This window comes from Talpa europaea (genome assembly GCF_964194135.1).
Source record: "Talpa europaea genome assembly, chromosome: 2".
Taxonomy (NCBI): Eukaryota; Metazoa; Chordata; class Mammalia; order Eulipotyphla; family Talpidae; genus Talpa; species Talpa europaea.
The window spans coordinates 130,292,117-130,316,662 of NC_140068.1; the positions used below are offsets into that span (position 1 = coordinate 130,292,117).

General features: G+C 50.6%; 1 pseudogene across 1 annotated transcript in view; it reads left to right on the plus strand.

Annotated features, from left to right (window-relative positions):
- LOC311188332 (class I histocompatibility antigen, Gogo-OKO alpha chain-like) overlaps window positions 1-7,244 on the plus strand; it is a 700,214-nt pseudogene extending 692,970 nt beyond the window's left edge. Inside the window, exons 12-13 of the transcript in view lie at window positions 6,165-6,284; window positions 7,222-7,244. The product of the transcript in view is annotated as a class I histocompatibility antigen, Gogo-OKO alpha chain-like (transcript). The remainder of the gene's footprint in view (window positions 1-6,164; window positions 6,285-7,221) is intronic.
- Window positions 7,245-24,546: the final 17,302 nt, after the last annotated feature.

Genomic DNA, 24,546 nt, shown 5'->3' on the forward strand with positions numbered 1-24,546 from the left:
GTTGCTCTTCAGAACTGCCCTTTTCTGCATGCTTCCTGGGTTATGGGCAGGACCAATCAGGTGGTCCAGTCAGCCAAGGATGAAGATGGTCCAGGGCCTCCCTGGTGGCCTAGAGGTTAAGTCTCGGCACCATCACCACTGCTGCCTGAGTTTGATCCCTGGCCGGGTGCTGACCCACAGGGCGTAGCAGACCTCTCCTGCCTTGCCGGCTGCTCCCCTCAGCAGTGTGTTTCAGTCAGTCTGCCTGTTCTGCTCACTCTACACCTTTGGCCAATACCCCAGTTCTTCTGCACAAAAAAAGAAAAATAGTCCAACCAGACTTGATGTTGGGACACCCTGAAGAGTGATATAAGCCAGGGTTAGAGGGAGCTGAGGGGCTCTGTTCCAACCTCCAAAGAAAGAAGGGGAAGACTCTGTTCCTGGCCTCTCAAGAAAGGAGGGCCAGAAGCTAAAAGAAGAAAAGCAGCATCCAGTAGCCAACCTCTGTGGGAGGAAGAGAGGATGAAGACCTCTGTCAGAGACTGGGCCTCCAGTCCTCAGTCTGACATCACCGGAAAGGAGCAAAGGCTCCGGGCCTCATGTCTGAAAGAGCTGTTCGTTGTTGGTGTTGTCCAGCAACTCATAAAGAGCTTTTAACACTTGGTGTCTCTGACACCGGCTGGGATCCCAACTGAAATGGGTATTCACGGGGCATGAGGATGGGATGCCAGGATAGGCTGCAGTGGCACCCACCTGCCCGGGCTCTAAGACAAGAGAGCCACCAAAAGCCCCAAAGCTAAAACCAAGGGCTGGAGCATTACAGTACCCATACGATAGGGGCCTACAGGCTAGAGCCGATGGAAGGATAGTGCCCAGTAGGGGACTCATCACCGTGGTTCTCAACCGTGTGCACAATTGCAAGAGACTTCAGTCTGGAAACAACCACCTTGAGGGCCTCTGCTGGTGGTGCAGCAGTTGAGTGCTGGGCTGTGAAGCTGCTGCCTCTGCTGCCCGCAGCCTCTGCAGTGCCGGTTCACCGGCTCGATCCCTGGCCGCTGATGAGGGTCCCACATGGTGCGAAGGACCTCTTCTGCCACCCGCTGCTCCCCTCAGCAATATACTTCAGTCCTTCTACCTGTTCTGCTCCCTGCTCTGGCTCTGGTGAATTCTCTCACCCTCCCCCGCTTCTGACTTTACCCAGTGCTTATATAAATAGAAAAAAGTTCTATTTGCAGAACTTCTAACCTCCTGGAATCCCCTGTGCAGAGTAAGCAGGTGCTCTCAGAGACTCCAGCTCCCTTTAGGGTGGCAGGTGCCAGCACACCAGCAGAGGACCTTACACTACTTCAAAGGAAATTGGCACCCCCTGATCACTGCAGCACTATTTACAGTAGCCAGGCTGTGGAAGGGGTTGTACATTGATAATAGAATATTACTCATCAAGAAATATAAACTCATGCCATCTGGGGCAACATGGATGGAGCTAATGGAAATAAGCCCAAAGGAGAAAGACAAAAACATCACTTAGATATGGATATAGAGAAATTAAACAAAGGGCTAGATTAAGCTATACCTTGAGTCTCCCAGGTGGTGCCTGACTACTGGCTGGGGCTGCAGACCAGCCTAGACTTCCTGGCCTGGCAGCACTGGATGGTGGACTGACCCTCTCTAGTTTGACATCAAACTTATTTGACGACAAAGCCTGACTCCTGCTGACTGAGTGCCCCATTGTCTTGTTTCACTTACACCACCACTGGGTCCCCAGCCTCTGCTATTTACTGGGTCTGAGATGGATCTTGTACTTGATGCTGCATGTAATTTTTTGTTTCTTTGTTTTTAGATGCATTTTTAATTTATTTATGCATACGAGAACTGGGGTACAGGCCAGAGGTGCAGAGGGTGAGAGGATTCACCAGACACAGAGTAGGGAGCAGAATAGGCCGATCCACTGAAATCCACTGCTGAGGGGAGTGGTGGGTGAGACAGGAGAGGTCTGCTGCCCCTGTGGGTTGCTCCCTGGTCAGGAATCAAACTCAGGTGTAAGAAGTGATAGCACTCAGACTTAAACCTTATGCCCCCACGGAGGCCCTGTTTTTTTTTTTTTTTTTACATCTTTTGATATTATTTAAAATAATAGAAGCACTCCTTCTGCTCTAATTTCATAATAAACACGCTCCAGCCCTTGGCTCAGGTCAGGTTTACACGTGTCTTTGTCACCTTTACTCAGTGTCCATCTCTCATGACAGTGCAAGCTCCATGTCTCCAGGGTCCTCTCTCTGCTGCCATTGTGTCTGCAGGGGAGGCAGCTTGGGGAGGCAGGAGCCAGCCAGGGAGAGGGATGCTGGGAAGTGAAGAGGAGGCAAAGGCAGAGAACACTTGGGAGATGTTCCCTGGTTCACTGAGAAAAGCATTTCTCAAAGTGTGGTTGTGGAATCCTTGAAGTCACCCAGAGCCTGTCATAGGAGCCACGAGGTCAAAACTATTTTCTAAATGTCACTTAGACACCATTGGCTTTTTCACTATTTTGACATCTGCTGAGGTAAAACTTACTAAAAATGGAGCTTATATTACTAACTGCTGTTATTCTTCACAACTTCTTACCTCAGAAACACAACTCAAAGGCAGTGTCTTTCAAAGTGTCTTGGTTGAAGTATTAAAAATTATCTTCATTATTCTGTCATCCTCAAATCCACATTTTACAGCACCTGATGCGATGACACGCAAGTGCACACACAACACTCCTGTTGCGTCCCCAACTACCATGTGCCAAGGAAAATATTTGCATGAGATGAATTAGACTGTTTTTCTTTTTTTGTAGGCAATACCATCTTCACATGAAGGAATGATTGATAAAATCTGTGGCTATTTGATCTGGTTAATTAGCAGACATTGTCCTGAAAATGAGTGTGTGCTCCTTTGAGAAAATCAACTGACAATTGCTAACTGAGACTAACTTCAACTTGACCAAATGCAAGTGCTCAGAAAAAAAACAGAATCATGGAAAATTGTGTCCTATCACTAACTTGACAACTTCCAGTACTACTTTTACTTTTTGGATTTGTGGTGAAAAATAAAATAAATTTTTTAAAATAATTTGATTCCAGTGTAATGAACATTGAAGAGCTTTATAATTTGTGGAACAATATATTACTTTAAAAAAATCACACATTAAAACTAACTGCAGTTAGTTTTATGCAAGAGAGAACTATGGAAATGTAAGAAATATTTAATGATATTGTTTCAGGTTTGACTTTGCAAATAACCTGGGAGAAAATGCCAGCTGTATAGATTTTTTTTTTATTTGTTTGTTTGTTTGTTTTGTTTATACATGCACTGGGTACAGTCAGAAGCGCGGGAGGGTGAGAGAATTCACCAGAGCCAGAGCGGGGAGCAGAGCAGGCAGAAGGATCGAAGTACACTGCTGAGGGGAGCAGCGGGTGGCAGGAGAGGTCTGCGTGCCATGTGGGACCCTCCTCCGGTGGCGGGGAGCAGCCGGGGATCAAACTGGCGCCGCAGAGGCCGTGAGCAGATTCGCAACCCAGCGCTCAACCGCTGTGCCACAGGGGAGGCCCCAGCTGTATAGATTTAATTTAGTATCCAAGTGGAATATTCACAATAATGTGAAAACACTACTTCAACATATTTGTGTGAGGCTGTAGACATTTTTTTTAATAATAAATTTTATTTTTATATTCCCCATACAATTTCAACACCTCCATTCTGAGCTGTAGACATTTTTTCATAGACTTCAACCAGAACCACAGCTAAATGCAGAAGGAAACATGAAAATCCTACTCTCTTCTAATGAGACAGACAAGAAAAAACAATGAGACAGACAAGAAAGACAACTGCAAACATAAACCACGTGAAAGATCCACTCTTCCCATTGCCCTGATTAAAAGAAGTTATTTAACAGGCATTGGTTATTGATTATCTATTAACAGGCATTGGATTATTATTATTATTCTAAATGAAACAACTACATGATCAAACTCGCTTTATTCCCAGTGTGGTAAGTATGGGGAGTGATACCTCCTAAACAAGATTATGCTTGGCGTCCTCCCTAATTTGTAAGACTGGACACGGATCCGGAAGGAAAATACTGAGAATCGCAGACCCAGTGCTTGGGTCATGGAGACAGGGTGAGGAAGCTTTGGGTGAGGACAGGAGGGGCCAGAGCAAAGCCCCAGGTCCCTAGTCTGGTTCTCATAGTTCCAGGCCCCAGGACTGTGTCTAGGGCAGGAAGGTTACTGTTGGGGATACCCCACTGCCCCCTTAGCCTCCCTTCTGTCTCCACCACCTGTGCTGGGCCCTGGACACTTGTGACTCCTCCCCAGTTCTCAGTCCCCAGTGCCTAGATGGTTCCCAGGGAAGCCAATCAGCATGGCCCCCGGGTAAGTCTCCACCCACCAGCCTAGAGTCAGGAGCTCCCCAGACCCCAGTAGTGCTGGTCATGGGGTCCCCAACCCTCCTCCTGCTGCTTCTCTCCAGGGCTGTGGCCCAAACCTGGGCTGGTGAGAGCAGGGAGGAGGGAAAAGCCTTCTCTGGAGGAGGCTGTTGCCTTAGGCTCCTCTGTCCCCCCACGCTTCCTCTCAATCCTAGTCCCTTTCTGTCCCCCCACCCTAGCGCCCTCTTCTGTCCCCCTGAGTCCCTCTCCTTCTCCACCTGATGCCCCTTTTCAAGCTCTCGAGCCTCCTCCCTTCCTGAACACGTTCTCCCCTCATGCCCCATCTCCCTGGGACTCAGGACCAGTGCAGGGAGGAGGTTCAGCCCAACTTTCACCCCTTCCTGCCCCCAGGCTCCCACTCTTTAAGGCTTTTAGAAATAAAGACCTCCCAGCCCAGCCTCCAGGAGCCCCGGTACATCACAGTGGGCTACATGGACCACGCACAGTTCAGGCGGTTTGACAGCAACTCTCCAGGTCACAGTGTGGAGATGCTGCAGCCCAGGGCAGAGCAGGTGGGGCAGGAGGACCTGGACTAGGAGACAGAACCAAAGACAATAGGCACAGAGGTTCAAAGCTGCCCTAATGGCTCCTGGAGGACCTGCATGGCTGCTACAACCAGAGCTAGGACAGTGAACAATGCTTGCCCAGGGCCAGGTCACAGCTCCCATTCGCCAGACCTTTGCCCCTAGTCAGGGTCGCAGTGATTCCCAGAGGCTATGGCACCTGCCATAGTGGAGGAGGGAGTTTGGGTAAAGCACGAAATGAACAACCCGGAGGGCAGGTATTTGGAGTGGATCCCAAGTCTCCTGGAGATGGGGAAGGAGGCGCTGCAGCTCAGTGGTAAGAGGGGCTACAGGCCTTTTGATCTCCCTGAGGCTCACACCCTACAGGGAAAACTGAATGGTCAGAAAAGCGCCCCCTTCTGGTCAGAAAGAGAACTGTCTCTCAAGTTTTCAAGCTCTGGGATGGAGACTGGCCCAGAGGGTCCTATTGTTTCTGAAGGACACTTAAGGAATCCAGTTTCTCCCGAGAAAGAGGGGAGACCACCCCTGAAATCACCCTGCACAGGACCCTTTTCACCAGCAGCCATCGTAGGAACAATGAGTTTCTCTCTTGAGATCTTGTTTTTTGGTCAGAGAGCATTTTTGGAGATCTCACTCCTACCTGTGTCCTCACCCTCCACCCAAGTCAGCAACAAAATGTTTAGAGACCTGCATCCCACCCTGGGCTCTCACCTACTATCCCAGACTCCCAGACCAGGCTGGTTTCTGGGGTTTGTGCTACCTCCCTCCAAGCATGTTTTCCTGTCCATTCTGAGGATGGCCATGAGGCTGCTTCAGTGACCATAGAGGAAATAGCAACCATAAAATGTCCGATTCTTCCTGCTCAGACCCCCAAAGGGCATGTGTGACCCAGTACCCCATCTCTGAGCATGACATCACCCTGAGGTTCTGGGTCCTGGGCTTCTACCCTGACCTGGCCCCGTACATGGAGCTGGTGGAGACCAGGCTTGGCGGATGGAAACTTCCGGAAGTGGGCGGCTGTGGTGGTGCCTTCTGGAGAGGAGCAGAGATACATGTGTATCTTCAGCATGAGGGGCTGCTGGAGCCCCTTATCTTGAGATAGGGTAACTAGGGGGACTTGGGCACGGAGCCCATTCTCAGGAGTATTAGGAGCCCTTTGAGAACTTCTAAGGGTCAGACTAAGGACTGGGGTCTCCCCTTCCCTTCCCTTCCAGTGCCCCCTCCTCAGCCTTCCATCCCCACTGTGGGCATCACTGCTGGCCTGGTTCTCCTTGGAGCTCTGCTCACTGGAGCTGCGGTGGCTGCAGCTGTGATGTGGAGGAAGAAGCGCTCAGGTGGGGAAGGGAGTGGGGGAATCTTGTCCACTGGGGGCTTCCATGTCCCAGGGAGAACTTGCCCTGCCTGGTTAATGGGAAGTACCATCCACGCATGTGTGTTGCCCAGAGGGCATTTTGTCCAGTCCCCCCTCACCTCCTTTCTTCATTTTTCCCAGTCCTGACCTGGGTCTTTAGTCACAGTATTCCAGGATTAGAAGATTCCTTAAAGACTGCAAGGGCTGACTCCTCCCTTGTCTCACATGATGATTCTTCCCACAGGAAGACAAGGAGGAAGCTACACTCAGGTTGCAGGTAAGTGTGGATCAGGGGTTTGATCCCTGAGGCCCTGTGGATAGTGTTGATGAAGCCATTCAGTTTCCATTCATGATGGTGATATTCATGTCTTCAAATCTTAAGGCCACTTATTAATGGCTCACCTCACCATGCAGACGTTCACCTCTTTGACTTCAACTGTGGACAATAATTTACATTGTGGGGTAGAATTGGAGGGGCATTCTTCCTTGGAAGGAAAGAGACCACAGTTATGTGAAGAAGGTGACGAAGGAAAGCACAGCAGCAAGCAGGGAATGGTTGTAAAAATGAGAAATTAGGGCATCGCTGGTGGTGCAGGCAGTTGAGTGCAGTGCTGTGAAGCAGTCCGCACCCTCTGCAGTGGCACGGCAGACCTGTCCTGTCTTGCCCGCTGCTCCCCTCAGCAGTGGATTTCAGTCAGTCTGTTCTGTTCCCCACTCTGTCCCTGCTGAATCCTCTCACCCTCCCCCACATCTGGCCTGCACCCTACTTCTTGTATAAATAAATCTTTAAAAAGAAAAGGGAGAGAGAAATGACTCAACGCTGACTTTTCAAAGACTGAGCACATTATTTTTTTTTTGGTATGTCATGGCGTGTTCTGTCCTTGTTGTCTTCCATGGATTTTATGGTTTCTTGTCTTAAGTCCCATCCTGTTATCCATTTTGAGTTGATTTTTGTGTGAGGTGGGAGACAGTGGTCTAGTTTCATTCTTTTGCACGTGGCTGTCCAGTGTCCCCAGCACTGTTTATCGAAGAGCCTTTCCTTGTGACCCCCTCATCTTAACCTTGTCTACATAAACTTCACTGGATGGCACGTTGGAGAAAGGGGTTTACTTCTTCCCATCCATAGTTGTATTTTAAAATTACAATTCATTTTACGTTCTCCATTGTCTTTCAGCAACCTTAGGTATTTACCTGGAACTATTTCAAAAGCACTTGAAACAATTGAAAGATTAGCGGCATATGTCCTTTAAAGAGGAAAGTAAATGATGAACCCATCTGGATCAGGACCATTAATATCTGACAAGACAGAACAGGGAACAGTGTGGGCTGACAGAACAGCAGGAACAGGCCCTGAAGGGCTGGGAGATGCAGTGAGGGGGTGAGTGTCCTTCCTGCAGGGTGTCCAGGATCCCCTAGTGTTGTCCAGGGACACCTGCCCTATGCTCTGTACCCCCTCTTTTCCCTCTCCACTTGGAACAAAAGGAAGCACTAATGGGGAGACATGTGTCCTCCTGGGGCAGTTTTGATTCCAAGTCACTTCCTGCTCCCCTCCCCATGAGGTGGGTGGATTTAGGGGCTGTACTGTGCTGAGAGCTGGGGTGGGGGTGGTTTATATCCTGCAGCTGCAGCCCTGCCCCCCAAGAAGTCTGGCTGGTCATCTACCCTGGGGAGAGGGGGCATGGTAGTGCCAGAAAGGCACAGAGCTGATTCTCTATGATCTGAGCAAACGTGTAAAGAAAAGTTTGCCCTGGAGCCCTCAGTGGCTTTCTCAGGCTTTTACTGATCTTTTACATGTAGTGCAGAAACCAGGTACACGGCAGACAGGGGTGCTGGGGTGCCAGGAGCTGGCACTCTTTACTGGGCTCTCTGGCAGTTGTCCCTCTCCTGTGTTCTTTGCTTCTCTTGCCAATATAAATACTGCAGCCCTGGCCCACAGAAGTAAACAATACAACTGAATATAACAGTGTAACAAAATGCAGGCGTCCATCAGGCATGCGATGCTAATGGCGGGAGGGCAGAAGCCTGACAATCATTTACCCCACAGGGTGGGTAACTTTCAGTGTTTTGTTGGGAAACTGTTATCCCACTGTAATAGGATGGTCTCCAGGAAATGGGGAGGTTCCAGGTTTCCTGCCCCACCCAAAAGGAGGGTGGAGCTGAGCGGGGAGAGAAAAAGCTGCAGAGGAGACTGAGGAAGGAGGATGGAGCCAGAGGAGACCTGGAGGAGGCACATGGAGCGGAGAGAAACGTGAAGAAACTGCGCTTGCCTATTGGTCGTGGACTGGGTGACACAGATGTGGATGAGACCCGTGGGGAGGTGACAATGGCAGCTTTTATCTTTGATTTTGATTTTGCTCTTTTCCTCCCATACTTGTCTGGTTGTTTCTGATCCTTTTCTGTGGGTCCCCACTGGAGGATGCTTTAGACTTGGGGCAGGCTTTGGGGCCTTGCTCGGGGCCAATCCCGTTTGGGTAGACTTTTACCCACGAGGGGATGGATAACTTTGGTTGCTTGATTTAGAAACTATATTCTTTGTCTTTTTTGTACTGTTCCCTAATTGTATTAAATTTACATTTCATTAAAATCTCATATGTTTTGTGTTGATGGGCGCATGGCAGAACCTGTATAGAGCAGGCAGGTTAGCGGGGTCAGGGTGCCCGTCTCCCTGCCCTGTAACACCATCTTCCCTTCCCCTCTGGCGCTCCTCTAGTGTGTTCTTTCACACTCAGAGTGTGCTCTGCCTTTATGAGGCAGATGGCAAAAGCCATTTGGAGCATACAGATTTGGGTGTCCCAGGGTGCCCCTCATTCTGCCTAACTGATTGAGGTTGTTTTCTCTGATCAGGACTCATTTCACTTCTCTGCTGCTCTGCCTCCACTGGATCCTCACCCAGAGGCAGGAATCCCCCAGGAGGAATAAGCCCTCAGTGGGGATCTGAGCAGGTTCCTGCTGTTTGAGGCAGGACCTTGTCTTCAGCCCTGGCAGGTCAGGGCTGGGGAGGGACTGACCTTCAGGTAAACTAAAGGAGCAGACAGAGCAGAATAGAATAGAGGCCTGTGGGGGGTACCCCAACTCCTTGGGGACAATATTGTGTGTCCTGATGCTTCTCCATGACACCTGCTCACACTGAGGGGCATAGGACCACAAGCAGGTGCTGGCCTGTCCTTCATGGGGGGCCTGGGTCTGGGCCTCTGAGCTGGGAAGTCACTGGGTGATGAGGAGGAGGGAAGAGCAGTTTGCAGCCGGGACCAGGTGCTGGGAATGAAGGGGTCCAGTGTTTTGAGCAGAGTGGGTCTGGGGTGTGGGTTCCACGGGGTGGGAAGGGAAGGGAGGATGTTTTTTCCCAATAAACCTCTTGGTCTCTAGCAGCACAGAGGCTCAGCAGCCCTGAGAGTAGCCAGGTGTGTCCTTGGTCTCAGGGCCTAAGGAGTCACCAGAAGGGCCCTGCTCCTGCTGGTGGGGGTCCCTGGGCCCTTCTCCCCCCTGAGCCCAGAGCTCCTGGCTGCCCTGCTCCTCTGTGTGGCCCTGGCTGCCTCTTGCCCTGTTTCTCCCCAGCCCTGAGGAGATGGCGCCTGCTCTTGTCCCAGCTCTGTGCTCCTTGGGGACAATAGCATTAGGCTTGTCCCAGCTCTGCCTCCTCCCCTCCCTGCTGCTCCTCCTCCAGCTGCTCCCCGGGGTCCAAACGTGAGTGTGATGACCGAAGGGCATGATGGCTCAGAGTAGGATCTCTATGAACCCATGCAGAAGTGTGAAGGAGTCCTTGAGCCCTCAGTGGCTTTTTCAGGCTTTTATTGGGATTTTCAGGTTCTTACTGGGCACACCCCTGCCTGCCATGTGCCTGGGGGCCAGGAGGCTGGCAGGCCTCATAGCTCCCGGTGAATCTTCACTTTTTTTTTTTTTGCTCCCCACAGCAGTGTATTTCAGTCAATCTGCCACTCTGGTGGATCTCTGGTGGATCCTCTCACCCCCCACCCCTTTCCTCATCGCAGGCCTTACCCCAGCTCTTGTATGCATAAATAAATAAATCTTTAAAAAAAAAAAAGAAAAAGAATCTTCACTCTTTCTGGGTGCTCCAGCATTCTCTCATGGTCTTGTTCTCTCACTTCTGGTCGTTTTCCATTCTGCGACACCGCCCTTACAAGCCCCGTCTCAGCACAGGTGCACCCACCTGCGCATGCCCACACCCTTCTCAGGTGCCCGCCATCAGACATGCATTCAGGACCGCAGGGATCCATCATCAATCCTAATGGTGGAAGAGCAGAAAAGCCTGACAATCATTTACCCTACAGTGTCCCTCCGTGTTCTGTGGAAGTGGAAACTGTCCAAAGTAATGTTGAAACTGATGGTGAAGGGGAAAGCAATGAAACAACTGATGCAGTAAAAGGGCCCATCACACCCGCCTGGCACAATTAGCACGTTTACCATCTTAGCATTTGCAAGTTCCCCTCTGAGCAATTTATGACTTGACTCTTTTTTTTTAAAGATTTTTATTTTATTTATACAAGAACTGGGGTACAGGCCAGATGCGCGGGAGGGTGAGAGGATTCACCAGAGACAGAGCGCGGAACAGAACAGGCAGACTGACGAAATACTCTGCTGAGGGGAGCAGGGGGCGAGACAGGAGAGGTCTGCTCGCCAGGTGGGTTGCTCCAAGGCTGGCAGGGATCAAAGCGGCACTGTAGTGTCTGCAGACAACTTCACAGCGCTGCGCTCAACCGCCTGAGCCACCAGGGAGGCCCTGGTCTCTATCTTAACTGGGCCTCATTCCAAAAGAAAGGAGTCAAGTGGCTGGCTCCTTCCCCCTCCCATAGCACAGATCCTTGTCTAACCACCCCCCCCCGCCTTTGTCTAAACAGCCCTGTGCTCTACCAAATGGCCTGTGCACTACAAAAAAAATGAAATCTGTCAAATTTATCAGCGTAATGAATGCTGAAATTCCTGAGTATAAATGGAAATCTTTGTGTATGTTGGTGGCCCAGATCTTAGGGGGAGACTCTCCTGTCTGGTGTCCACTAGTGTGATAATAATGAAACCTGTACCCACCTGTCCTTGGAGTGCCCTTTGTTCCTTTCTAGCCTGGCAAAATAGTTTTCGAGTAGGTAGGGCCCTGGGGTCTGGAGCTCTTCCTTCAGGAATGATGGCTGTGTGGGGGGACCCTGGCTCTAGAAAAATTGGGGTACTTCCCAGGGGAGGGAGAGGGATCGAAACAGAAGAGGGAAGAACACAAAGGACAATGCTGATGGTGCGTGGGTGAACTGGTGGTGGGAATTTTAAGGGGACTACACCTGAGAGTGTTACAGGGCAGGGAGAGGGGCACCCCAGAACCCCCAAACCTGCCTGCTCTAAATAGGTTCTGCCATCTGCCTCATCAACACAAAACATATAAGACTTTAATGGAAAGGAGCTTTAATACAATTAGTAAACAATACAGAAAAGACAAAGACTATAATTTCTCAATCAAGCACCTAAAGCTACCCGTCCCCTCGTGGGTAAAAGTTCATCCAAACAGGATTGGCCTCGAGCAAGGCCTGAAAGCCTGCCCCAAGTCTAAGGCACCTTCTGGTGGGGACCCACAGAAAAGGATCAGAAACAACCAAACAAGTCTGGAAGGAAAAGAGCAAAATCAAAATCAAGACAAAAAATACCACTGTCACCTCCCCATGAGTCTCACCCACATCTGTTTCAACCAGTCCACGACCAAAAGGCAAGCACAGTTTTTTCACAGTTCTCTCTGCTCCATGTGCCTCTTCCAGGTCTCCTTCTGGCTCTCTGTCCTGCTTCCTTCCTTCTCCAGTTTCCTCCTCCAGCTTCTGCTCCTCCCTGCTCAGCTCCACCCTACCTTGGGTGGGGCAGGGAACCTGGAACTTCCCCTTTTCGTGGGCACTACCCCGTTACAAGAGGAGAAAGCATACATTCCACAAAAATGTAGAATGATGTGGTAGATAGATAGATAGATAGATAGATAGATAGATAGATAGATAGATAGATATAAAAGATGGGGGTGCTCTCCAAAAACTATTGTGATGACACAGTTAAGAGCAGTCTCTGAGCTGCAACAAGAGGGGGAGGGATGACCATTGCTCAGTCAGGGGTTATGATGTTTCAAAAAGTGAACTATCAAAAATGTGAACATACCTATCCCCTCATTTTTTACTTTTGATTTATTTGTATCAAACACTTGTCAGTTAACTTAGGGGGAAGAAACAGACACCTTATAAGGGAAAACCAATCAGGTTAACTTCAGACTTCTCTGAAGAAACAATAACAATAATAACAGTACGAAACAATAAAGCAAAAACAGACAATTATAAATGAGAGACATCCTACAGGGGAGGAGGAGGGAGAGGGATCAGAGGGAGGGAGGGAGGAGCACAGGGGACTGTGGTGATGGTGCACGGATACATCGGTGAAGGAAATTCTATGGGGACTACACCTGAGGGTGGGGGAGCAAATATTTTTTTTTTAAAATGAACAATGTTGTAAAAAATAAAAAAAAATTAAAAATTAAAAAGAAAAGAAACACTTGTCAGTTACTAATTCATTTAACTCCACCAATATTTGTATGTTATGTGCTTGGTGCTGTGTACAAAACAGAGACATTCCCTAACTTCAGAGAGCTGCTTTCATGCAGGAGACAGTGAATAATAAAGACAAGAAACCCACCCCATCCTGTAGAGGGGCTGAGGGGAGGGACAGGCAGGGAGCAGGTGGGGCAGCAAGAAAGGGGGGTATGGGGGCAGCTGTGTCCATCAAGGGGGTCAGTGCAGAAGGTGGGATGGAAGCAAAGCCCTGGGAAGGGGATGTTCGGGAGTGAGGTTCCCATGGAAGGAACATCCTGTGGGGGGCTGGCTGGTGCCCGGGGTGCAAGGGCAGAGGGGATGAGGATCAGCTAGAGCAGAGGGAAAGGGAGGGACACAGGAGTGGGTGTCATAGGCCTGGGAAGGGGCCACCTTGTGAGGATGGGGGTGACTGTGGGGTTGGGGCGCCCCTGCCAGGCTGTGAACAGACCAGGGCCTGGTTCAGCTCCCAGGTGGCAGGAGAGACTAGTCTGTGTGTCTCCAGGTGAGAGAGGAGGGGCTCAGGTCAAGCTGGGTGAGAAGTGGCTCTTTGGAGGTGCAGGGGGCTCCCAAGGACAGCACAGTCCTGTCCTGTCTTCCTAGGCCTCATCATCAGGTGAAGGGCCCTGACTGGGGAGCAGGCTGGGTGAAGCTTTTTCTTCTTCTTCTTCTTCTCTCTCTCTCTTTTTTTTTTAAAGATTTATTTATTTATTTATACAAGCACTGGGTACAGTCAAAAGCACGGGAGGGTGAGAGCCAGAGCGGGGAGCAGAGCAGGCAGACTGACGAAGTACACAGCTGAGGGGAGCAGGGGGCAGCAGGAGAGGTCTGCGTGCCATGTGGGACCCTCCTCCGGTGGCCGGGGAGCAGCCGGGGATCAAATCAGTGCTGCAGAGGCTGTGGGCAGCTTGGCAACCCAGCGCTCAACTGCTGCGCCACCGGGGAGGCCCTCCTCTTCTTTTTTTAATTGAGGTAACATTAATTTACACACTGCATAGATGTGAGGTGTAGAGCTTCTCATCAGGCAACTGTATATTTCACACATACCCATTAGCAAAAGTCCAATCACAATCCTTCACCAAGATATTCCCTCTACCCTCCGTCTCCTCTGGTCACTGTCATTTTGTTGTGGTTGTTGATTGCTTTTTTCCCTTCATAGTCCACAAATAAGTACAATCCTATGTTTTCTGTCTTTCTCAATTTGACATAGCATAATTCCCTGAAATTCTATCCACATTGTTGAAAATGGCGAGATTTCTTCTTTTTGCAGTATCTGAGTACTATTCCATTATGTGTGTGTATGATGTATGTAAATCACATTTTGTTAATCCTTTCATCTGTTCTTTAGAACTTGGGTTGTTCCCTATTTTGGCTATTGTAAATAGCACTGCAATGAAAATAGGGGCCCTGTCTCGTTTTGAATAAGTGTTTTCTTATTCATCAGGTCAATATCCAGAGGTGGAAATCCTGCATCATATTGCAATTCTTTTTTATTTTCTTGAGAACCACCGTATTGTTTTTCCAAATGGCTGTACCAATTACATCCAACCATTAGTGCAAAGGGTCCTTTAACCCTTGTTCCTCACAGAATTTATTTCTTGACTTTTGATAATAGACATTTTTACTGGTGTGAGCAGAAATCTAATTGATTTTTTCAAATGTTGACCCATCCTTGTGTTGCTGAGATAAAACTCACTCTGTCATGGTGTGTGATCCTTTTTCATGTGTGATTGAATTTGGTTTGCTAAGGTCTTGTTGAGGATGTTTGCATCTATGTTCATCAGGGATTAGTCTGTAGCTTTCTTTTTGTGTGATGTCCTTCTCTGCTTTTGGTATCAAGAGAATGTTGGGCTCATGAGATGTGATGGCAGCATTCCCTCTTCCTCTGTGTTTTTGAAGAGTTGAGAAGTCAGGTGTTAGTTCATCTTTAAAGAGTTTGTAGAAGTCACTGAAAATGTCTGGTCCTGGACTTTGTTTTTCAGGAAACTTTTGATTCATGTTTTAGTGTCTTTGCTTGTAGTTGCTTTGTTCTGAATTTTCCTGACTCAGTCTCAGAAGGTTTGTATACTTCTAAGAATTTGTCACTTTCTTCCAGGTTATTTGAGGTCATTCAATTTATTGACATATAGGTATTTGGAATTATGACATATAGATATTTGGTATTATGATCTTTTGTATCCTAATGTGTCTGTTGTAACTTCTCCCCTTTTGTTTCTTATTCTATTAGTTTTTTTTTCCTTTTTTCCTCCTTGAAAGTGTAGTAAAATATTTGTCTGTTTTGTTTATTTTTTTCAAAGAACCATATTTTGGTTTCATTGATTTTTTTGTCTCTCTTTGATTTCTTTGTTATTTATTTCTGCTTTAATATTTTTTTCCTTCGACTGTCTCTTGGTTTCATTTGTTCTTTCTAGCTGTTTAGATTCTTTACCTGAGCTCTGTCTTGACTCTAGGTGTGGCCTGTATTGCTCTGTATTGCCCTCTTAGTGCTGCTTGTGCTGTGTCATTTGTCTCAAGGTATTTTAAAATTTCTTGGTTGCTTTCCTTCTTAACCCAAGAGTGATTTGGTAGAGTGTCGTTCAATCTTCACATGTTATTTTTCCCCCTGGTTTCTTTTTATGGTTGATTTGAGTTTGATACCATTGTGATCAGAGAGATACTTGTATGATTTCAGTCATCCTGAATTTATGACACTTGTTAGATGACCCAACAAGTGATGTATTCTGGAGGCTATTCCAGGTGCACCTGACAAGAATATTATTTAGCTTTTTGGAGTATAAATATTCAGCCCAGATGGTCTAATTTCTCACATAAAGTTATAGTTTCCCGGAGTTCTGTAGGGTGATGTGTCCTTGATGAAAGTGGAGTGTTGAATTTCTTTACCACTGTTGTGTTGCTGCCAATATCTGTTTTCAGATGTGTTAATAGTTGCCTTATGTATTTTGCTGCTCCTTTGCTTGGTGCATGTGTATTGATGAGTGTTATGTCTTCCTGATGTAGGATTCCTTAATCGTATGATGTTCATCTCTGTCTCTTGTTACCTTTTTTTCTGGAAGCTTATTTTATCTTATATGGCAGCCCCTGCAAATTTGGGGGTGCCCCATTTTCTTGTGTTTTTCCCAAGAACTGTTTTGATCCAGTCTCCTGGAGACAGCATAAAGTTGGGTTTTATTTTTTGGTACAACCAGTCACTCTGTGTCTTTCTCTTTGGTTAGTTCAATTCATTTGCATAAAGGATGATGACATGATGACTTACTACTGCCCTTTTGTCTTTAGTCAAATCCAGCCCAGAAATGTGTGGTATCTGGAGAGGGTGGTGAGGGCTCCAGGGAACCTGCCTCATAGGTTCCCCGGTCAGATTGCAGGATGGTGTCAGGCGAGAGGCCCAGACATTAACCAGGCAGCTGGGGTTCAGACCTGGACACTGCCATAACCCCTCAGGCTCCATGTCCTTGTTTCTGAAGGGGAATGTGGGGGAGGGGTGTCAGGATAGTATCAATTCCCAATTCACAGAGTGCTGGAGAAGAATCCCTGAGGTGACACAGAGAAAGTAACTGCTGAGGTATGTAGCCGGCCTTCAGTCAGCACCCTGAGCCACTTCTGTTCCTGTGCCCACCTCTGGCTTTTGAGACCCAACTCCCATGTCCCCTTCCTGCTGAGGAAGGAACCTCCCTGGCTCTGTGTTGGCCCCCTCCGAGGCAACTACTGCAGCCCTTGTCTCCTCACACACCCCAGGCTGCAGGACCTCCAGGGCGGGGTCACGTGGTTCTCTGTGACCCCAGCACCCTGTGGAGTATGTTCCTGGGCAACAGCATGCATTGGGCTTGGGGACCCCAAATGCCTGACTGCAAGTCTGCGCCATCAGAGTCACCTGGGGTGTATTTAGAGAGAAGTTCCCAGGCCTGTCCCCAGAGGCAGAGAGTGGGCTCTGGCTGCCCAGGGCTGGGGAAGGGAAGATCCTTCCACACTGATCACAGCCCTTCAGATCCACCAACATCTCATCCCCATCGCAGCCTCCTGAGACCCAGAGCAGGAGCCCCTGAGCACGGACCCTCCTGCTGCCTCCCCCTCAGAGACTGTGCGAATTGCCAGATCTTTGTTTAATGTGCAAAGGATGAAGTGATTGGTACAAACTATTAAAAAATTTAAGGCAATAAAGTGATCAGTGTCTGTTTTCTTACAAGAAATAGTGGAGACTGAATAAGTCACGTGACAGTCAAGGTCCTGATAGCAATGAGCTGTCAGACAAGGATTCCACATCCCCTGAAGTGTCCTTCAAAATAAACCTGATTTAAAAAAATTATTCCTAGTGTTTTAAGATTCCATTTAATGTTGCTGTTCATTTTTTTTTTCACATTATCCTCAGAGCGGTGTCTGCAGGATCACGGCACAGAGGGACTGTCAGCAGCCTGGGGCTGTGAGCAGGGTTGACTCTGACCCACCTTTAGGGAGTGGGGCCCTGGAGCCCCAGAATCAGTCCCAAGGGCTGGTCCTCCAGGGAGGCACAGGCCTTGCTCTGCCCTCCTCTTGGCTCCCTGAATCTCCCAGACACCCCAGCATTGGGGAACTGAACGGGGATGTTCCGGATGAGGAAGGGGACTCCCCTTAACTATTATCTCCCCCATCTCCCTGCCATCTCCAGCATCAAGACAAAACATGGAAGACCTTTCATGGAAAGGATTTTTAATACAGTTAGTGTGCAACAAAGACAAATGAAAGAATAAAGTTTCCAAATCAAGCACCAAAGTCACCATCCCTTGTGGGTAAATGTTCAGCCAAACAGGGTTGGCCCAAGCAGGGCCTGAAAGCCTGTCACAGTCTAAAGCACCTCCTGGCGGGACCCATAGAAAAGGGGGGACAGGGCTGACAAGTCTGGAAGGAAAAGAGCAAAATCAAGGTAGAAGCTGCCATTGTCACCTCCCATGGATTTCTCACCCATGTCTGTGTCACCCAGTCCAAGGCCAAGAAGCAAGTGCAGCTTCTTCACGTGTCTCTGCCCCATGTGCCTCCCCCAGGTCTCCTTCTGGTTCCATCCTGCTTCCTCCCTCCTCAGCCTCCTCTCAAGCTTCCTCTCCCTGCTCAGCTCCACCCTTCTTGGGTGGGGCACGAATCCAGATCCTCCCTTGGGGGCCCCCCTGTTACAGTCCTCTCTGTCACCAGCATGTGCATATGTGTGGGTGACACCTGCCCTGCAAGGACAGGCAAGGCCCCAGATGAGCGCAGTTCCCTGGGCAGTTACAGGCCAGCACTGCTGCATCCCCCAGGGGAGACAGAAGCTCCAGCTCCCCAGTGAGAGCCTATGTCACCCACACAGACCTTCCCCCTCAGTGTCCCCCGTGTGGCCCCTTCCCTGCCCGGTCCTCTCTGGCTCCCCCTGCACCCCTTTCCACCTCTGTCCCCTAAAGTCCCCATTTCCATCCTCTGCTCTATTTTCCAGGAGCTTCCCCATCTTCCTAGCCAGTGCCCTGGGGGCTCTCCTAGGCCCCTCCCCTCCTCCAAAGGATGGAGAATGTAAGGTGATTCCCAGGAGGAGGGGCTTTCGTCCTTGGAAGCAGAGGCAGAAACAAATGACAGGGACCCTGGAATCTAAGTTTTCATATAAAGAGACTGAGGCAATCTATATATTTGGGGATTTGCCCAGAACCTAGGAACCAATTATGTCCTGGAGACCACTGCAGACTAAAAATAAGGACACTGAAACTGACGCAGACTTGGGCGCCCCCTTGTGTGCAGATCCCTGTCCTGCCGCTGGGGGCCCAGGGAGCCTGGGGAGGGCCTGGCTGAGCAGGAGAAAGGGCGGCTCTGGGCTCCTGTGCTCAGCCCTGTGGCCACACGGGGGCGCTGCCGCGCTGCTCCGGATTCTGGTGGAGCAGCCAGGTCGGGGCGGGGGGCTGAGGTGGGCAGAGTTGGGGGTGCTGGAGGGCGGCGTCCTGGGGTGAGATGCTCTGTGAGGGGTCAGAGCAGCAGGGCTCAGAAGAGAGGAGACTCCGGAGCCTGCCCTGTGTGTGAGGTTTCCGTCTTTTCTCCCCAGAACCCCTCTCTCCAGTCCCTGGACAGTGATACCTGGGAGAATCGGAAAAGAGAAAATTTTTTTCTTCTACAACCTATTCAATGTTGAGGGCATTTTTAAAAAAATAATATTTAGGGCCTCCCTGGTGGCTCAAGGAGCTAAGACATAGCACTATGAAGCTCTCCGCAGCCACTACGGCGTGAGTTTGATCCCCAGCCAGGGAGCTGCCCATATGGCACGTCAGACCTCTCCTGTCTCGCCCGCTCCTCTCCTCAGCAGTGCATTTCAGTACATCTGCCTGTTCAGCTCCCCACCCTATCTCTGGTGAATCCTCTCACCTCCACATTTCTGGCCTGCACCCCAGTTCTTGTATGCATAAATAAATCTTTATAAAAAAATAAATTGATCTTAAAAATAACATTTAAAGAATACTATCAGATTTATAGAAAAGTTGCAAAGGCAGTACAGGTCTTGTTTATCCCACACCATTTCCATGTTGTTAACATCCTACATGAATACTTTTATTTTTTTACAACTAATGCAGCTATGTTGACATAATTACTAAATGCCATCTTTGCTACTGTCCATTTTATGCTCCATAATCCCATCCAGTTCGCCTGGATGACAGTTTCTCAGATTTTCCTTGTTTTTATAACATTGACACTGGTGAGGAGTGATGTTTGGGAGAGGTGTTGGGGTCACAGATGAGGGTTCTTGGGTTACCTCTAAGAAAAGCGTCACCAGAGTCCTCCTTTCAGTAGCGTGTGGGCACACACACACACACACACACACACAAGGAAAGAAGATGATGCTTGCGCAGACACCAGCAGGCAGGAGGAGCTGCCCCTGGAGAGGGTGGGTGTGTGAGGAGAAGCCTGTTAGTAGAGGCTCATTAGAACTCTGTTAGTGTGTGTGGTGTGGAATTACACATTTTAAAAGATGTGAAGCTGTACTCCAAAGATTTATACAGTGTTATAAAGTAGTGTAACACACACACACACACACATATATATTAATTATTGCTTTTGGGTATTTTGCTTACATTACTGCTAAAAGCCATGATCCATTACGGAGGTCTTACTATGTGGGGCTCTTAGTTGAATCATAGTCTCTGGTATACTATCAGCTTTCCAATCCTCAGATATGGAGGAAATTTCTAATTCTGTTTATACCACAGCTAGGTCATGGGTAAGAAAATGTTTACTCCTCCGTTGATCTATGTAGCCAATATCTGCATCAATAATATAGAAAATCCTTGAATTTCCTCAAATTATGTCCTGGAAAATGTTCCTCAAATTATGTTCCCTGCAGTTATGTCATTGTTTTCCTTTCCTTTCCAGTCTGATTTGGCTAATTTTAATGCCATTCCAAAAGGGAACTTTGGGAGAGAAAGAAATAGATGAGATAGTAATAAATCACTCCTTGAGTCTTGTAGCCCTAGGAAAATCAAGTGTCCTCTGTGGTGGCGAAAAGAGATGATTTCCCGATGCAGGAGCACTCACAGTGTAATGGAAATGCAGGGTTGGATTGCCTTGGGTTTGATCCCTAGCACATTTTGGAACAGGGCCCGAGTCCTGTGTCATAAGCCTATATACCTGACCTGGGACCTGGGTTCCAAGGAGGACAATGGACTTGTGACTCATGCATGCACACTTCTCTGCCCCACTGGGGGCATTTTGTGGCACCACCCTTGTAGAGATTTGGGCCCAAGACCTGTTTCCTGAGGTGAGGTTCCCCAAACTGTGTGTGCATGGAATAGCTGTGAGCCATCCACAAACTTCCACAATGGAGTTTCCCTTCATGTATTTAAGTTTCATTCTATTGTGTAGTGATTTGTGGACTAGACAGTGTAGCAGAAGTACACTGAAGCAAGTTGAATAAGAGTGGATAAATGAATAAAGTGTAACAGAATTAGCTGATTGATTTATTCTCAAAATGTTTATACTTCAGTTAGTTTATGCTCTAGTTTGAGTTACCATGTTTATCCCTTCATCATATTGCTCTGTTAGTATTGTTGGTAGAGTTAAGTTAGCATTGCTAGTATTTAGTGAGGTTAGTGAATACTTTTTGAGTACTATTAATGCTAGATTAATAGTACATTTGTTAATATCGTAGGAGAGTCAGTTGTCAGCAGAGGTAGCGCAAGGGCTGGGAGCACAGTCAGGGCTGGTGAGTGTAGTCAGCGTAGTCCAAGTGCATAGGCGCTATACATAGGGCACCTCCCTGCTGACCTCTGCAGGATTCAGAGGGAAGCAAGCCACTCCTGGGGAGTGGGAGGGGACCCTGACCCCGGCGACCCTGAGCTGGTCCTCAGCCTGCCCCTGCCCACTGCCCACAGGGGCACCCAGGAGCCCCAGGTACGCACACCTGTCAGGTGTGTTCACTCTATAGTGGGTGCCTGGTGTGCACTGCGTGTCACTCCCGCCTGGACCCTCCCCCGCACAGAGCCCACGCCCAGGGCCCGTGGGTCTGGGAGTGGTTCTGAGAGCAGGTCTAGACAGATCATTGGGGCACCCCCTCACCCTGTTCAGAGGCGGGGTTTGCACTGCTGGAGCTGGATCCAGACTTTGTCCACACTGTGCTCTGATGAATAACTGTCATCTATGAAACTTCCGAAGAAACGCAGGAGTTTTATAATCATTCCCTTTTTCATACCGAACCCAGTGATGCTCCGTGCGGGGCTTCAAGTGTGAGTCTTAGAATTTCCTTCCATGGACCCAGAAGACCTCCTCCTGAAGGCCCGTCTGGAGCGGCGCCTCTACCCTTACGGGTAGAGATTCCACCCCTCCTGTAACGGCCGAGTCCCTGGAGTGACCCCACGAGAAAGCTCCTGGCTGGGCTTCCTCTGCTAACTGTCCCGTCCCCAGCGAGCACAACACACCCTCGCCCCCAGACCCCGGCCTGGGCCCGCGGGGTGGCAGCCCCCACAGCTCGCCAGGGCTCCCCCTGGACTCCTGCTTCCCCTTCCCTGCCTCACAGACCTGCCCCTGCCTGGGCAGCCCTCCCACCCCTGGGCCTGGTGCACCCCACATGCCCCAATCCCTGGGCTCCGGCCACGTTGCTCTGGGGCCCGCCATGGGATGAGCAAAGCCCCAACTCAGCCGCCCCAGGAAATGGCCGGCCGGGACCACGCACCGTCGCGCCAAGGGGGCAGGTCACTTTGCCTAGACTGAGGTGACTTCAGCACATCTGGTCAGCGTGAGAGTGACCACCGATGGCAGTTTCCGGCACCCCTGCCCGGCCCCTGTGCGGGATGGAGGGGCTGACCGCGTGGGCGTGAGGAAGTGTCCCAGCGACCGCGTGGGAAAGAGGAAGGAGGGATTCTGGAAGGTACTTCCGGGTGAGGATTTGAACATCTCAAAGTATCTGTGAGCTTGTCTTGGTGGAGACGGATACACAGATGCCGACTTGTAGCCGATGGTGCACCCGCACCCAGGGGCGCCCGCCTGAGTGAGAGCAGGCCGTTGTGCTGGGGACGAGGGCGCGTGCCAGGGTGAGGACGCGTGCCGGAGTGGTGCTGCGGGGATGGCACAGGCGCCTGGGGCTGGTCAGGCAGTGGAGGCTGGGGCCTGGGGAGTGGGGAGGACAGCCTGGGGTGCAGAGCAGTCTTGAGGCCAGTCCTGGGCCTGCATGTGCTCCCAGGGCCGGGACTGGAAGCCTGGGGAAGCCTGCTCTGGCCGGCCGGCTCCGGACGCAGCTGGGGCGCGTGTCTGCCATGGCCCTGCTGCCTCTTGGAGGTGACGTTTTCCGGCCTCTCCTCCGTCGCACGTCTGCCGGGGCGAGGGGCCCCTCAGATGTCAGCACACCTGAGCCGGGCGCCCCCCCAGGCTCCTCAGGCCAAGCCTCAGGCTGGTCGCCTGCTGGCACGTGAGTGCTGGGGTGACCTTGTGGGGCTTGCATGCCAGTGCCCTTTGCCGGCCACCCTCACGTGGCAGCGCTGATGGGGTGGGTGGCCTGGGCGTCCCCAGGTCCCGCTGTACCCTGTGCTCTCACCTGCTGGAACCTGCCCACCTGCCTGCTCGCCTGTTCCCTGGGTGCCTGCACTGCTCTCCTCCCCTGGCCGCGGCGTGCCAGGCGAAGAGTGGGGGCCCAGTGTGAAGACCTCACAGAAGAAGCCTGCCCACAGGCCGGGGTGCAGCTTGTTTTCTTCCCCACTTTTAGCAGTGAGAAAGACGGTGATGGAGAGGGGCTAAGGCCAGCCAAGGCCGCAGCCGCAGGGCGCGTGTTGCCCGCGAGGAACAGGAGAGCTGGGGGGTGGGCCATCAGGGGGCCAACTCGGGTGGAGCGTAGTGGACCCCAACCTGCCCAGGACCCTGCCTGGGACTCCATCCAAGAGCCTGGACACTCTTCCCCGCAGCCTCACCCCCATGAACTCAGGTTTCCTGGCGCCGCGGGCACCCCAAGACCGGGTGGTGCCAGCTAGAGCTTGCAGCGGCTCCTCACCCAGTGCCCCAAAATGTACCTGTGCGTGTGCAGCCACCCGTGCCCCTGAGCGTGTTCACAGCGGGCACTCGTGCACGCGCCGCGCCCTGGCCGTCTTCTGTCTGCAAATTTTCTGAAAAATATACACACGGATAACATTATTTTAGAAAATAAATTATTAAGTCAAGCACAAGTGCGTCGCGGGACAGTGCCCCCCCATGCAGCAGCCTCTGGTCCTGCTGGTAAGAGGGGGGCGGGGGTACGTGGAGGGCTCCGCTCAGGCCTTTCCAGGCTGAGATGCTGCGTTTTCCTTGTGGAGTTGGGAGACGCCCTCGGCGCAGGTGCTCTGGTCTCTGGAAGTTGGCCTGGGTGGGGGTCTCACCGTGTGGGTGCGTGGATGTGCTCTCGTGGGCACACCTGAAACTGCAGTGTGAAGCGGAAGGCCGCTGGCACCCGTCTCAGGATGGGCCCCTGGGTACCTGCTCCCTAGATTTTCAAGAAACACCCATTTGTTTGAGTCAGTCCAGTTCAGCATCTCCGGGGCCATCCTAAGCTACATTTTAAAAAAGTTTTCCAAGGAACTGCTTGGGTCCCCGGGGTGCCCCCGTGCCTGAGCCCCCTGGGCAGCAGGGAGTCTCAAAAGTTTGCTTTTGTTGATTATTAACTCATAGGCAAACTGTGGAAGAATACCTGGGAGGAGGATTCCCCGAAGGCCAGGCCCCAGGAGACCTGGGTTATTGAAAGGTGGAGCGTGTTCCAGCCGCGTCACCCGCAGAAGATGGCCAGTCGCAGCTCGCAGAAGGGAGCCAGGGCCAGCGTGCAGGGCGGAGGGCAGCAGGGCCGAGCCGGCAGCAGGGAGGACCGTGGGCGCTGTGTGCCAGGGAGATGGACAGGTAGGCCCAGGGCTCAGAATGCCACCAGGAGAGGTGTGTTTGGAGCCAGAGGCCATGCCTGTGGGCGAGGGACTGCGAGCCTGAGGCTGCAGGCCCTGCGGATGCTCTGTCCAGGTGGGATCGCCGGCCCTGTGGTGCCTGGAGAGCATCAGGGAGGCCCTAGCCCAGAGGCGCCTGGTGGCCCTGGATGGCGGGAGGTCTGTGGTACTGGGGCATGTTTATTTCCATAAAGGCTCCAGGGAAGCTGTGAAATGAGATGTGGGGCTGGCGCCTGGGAGGTTCTGTCTCGGGGCGGGTCTTGTTGGCTGAGCTCATTGTAAATCAGGTGATCCAGTCCCTGGAATAGCCAGGACTTGATGTCAGCCC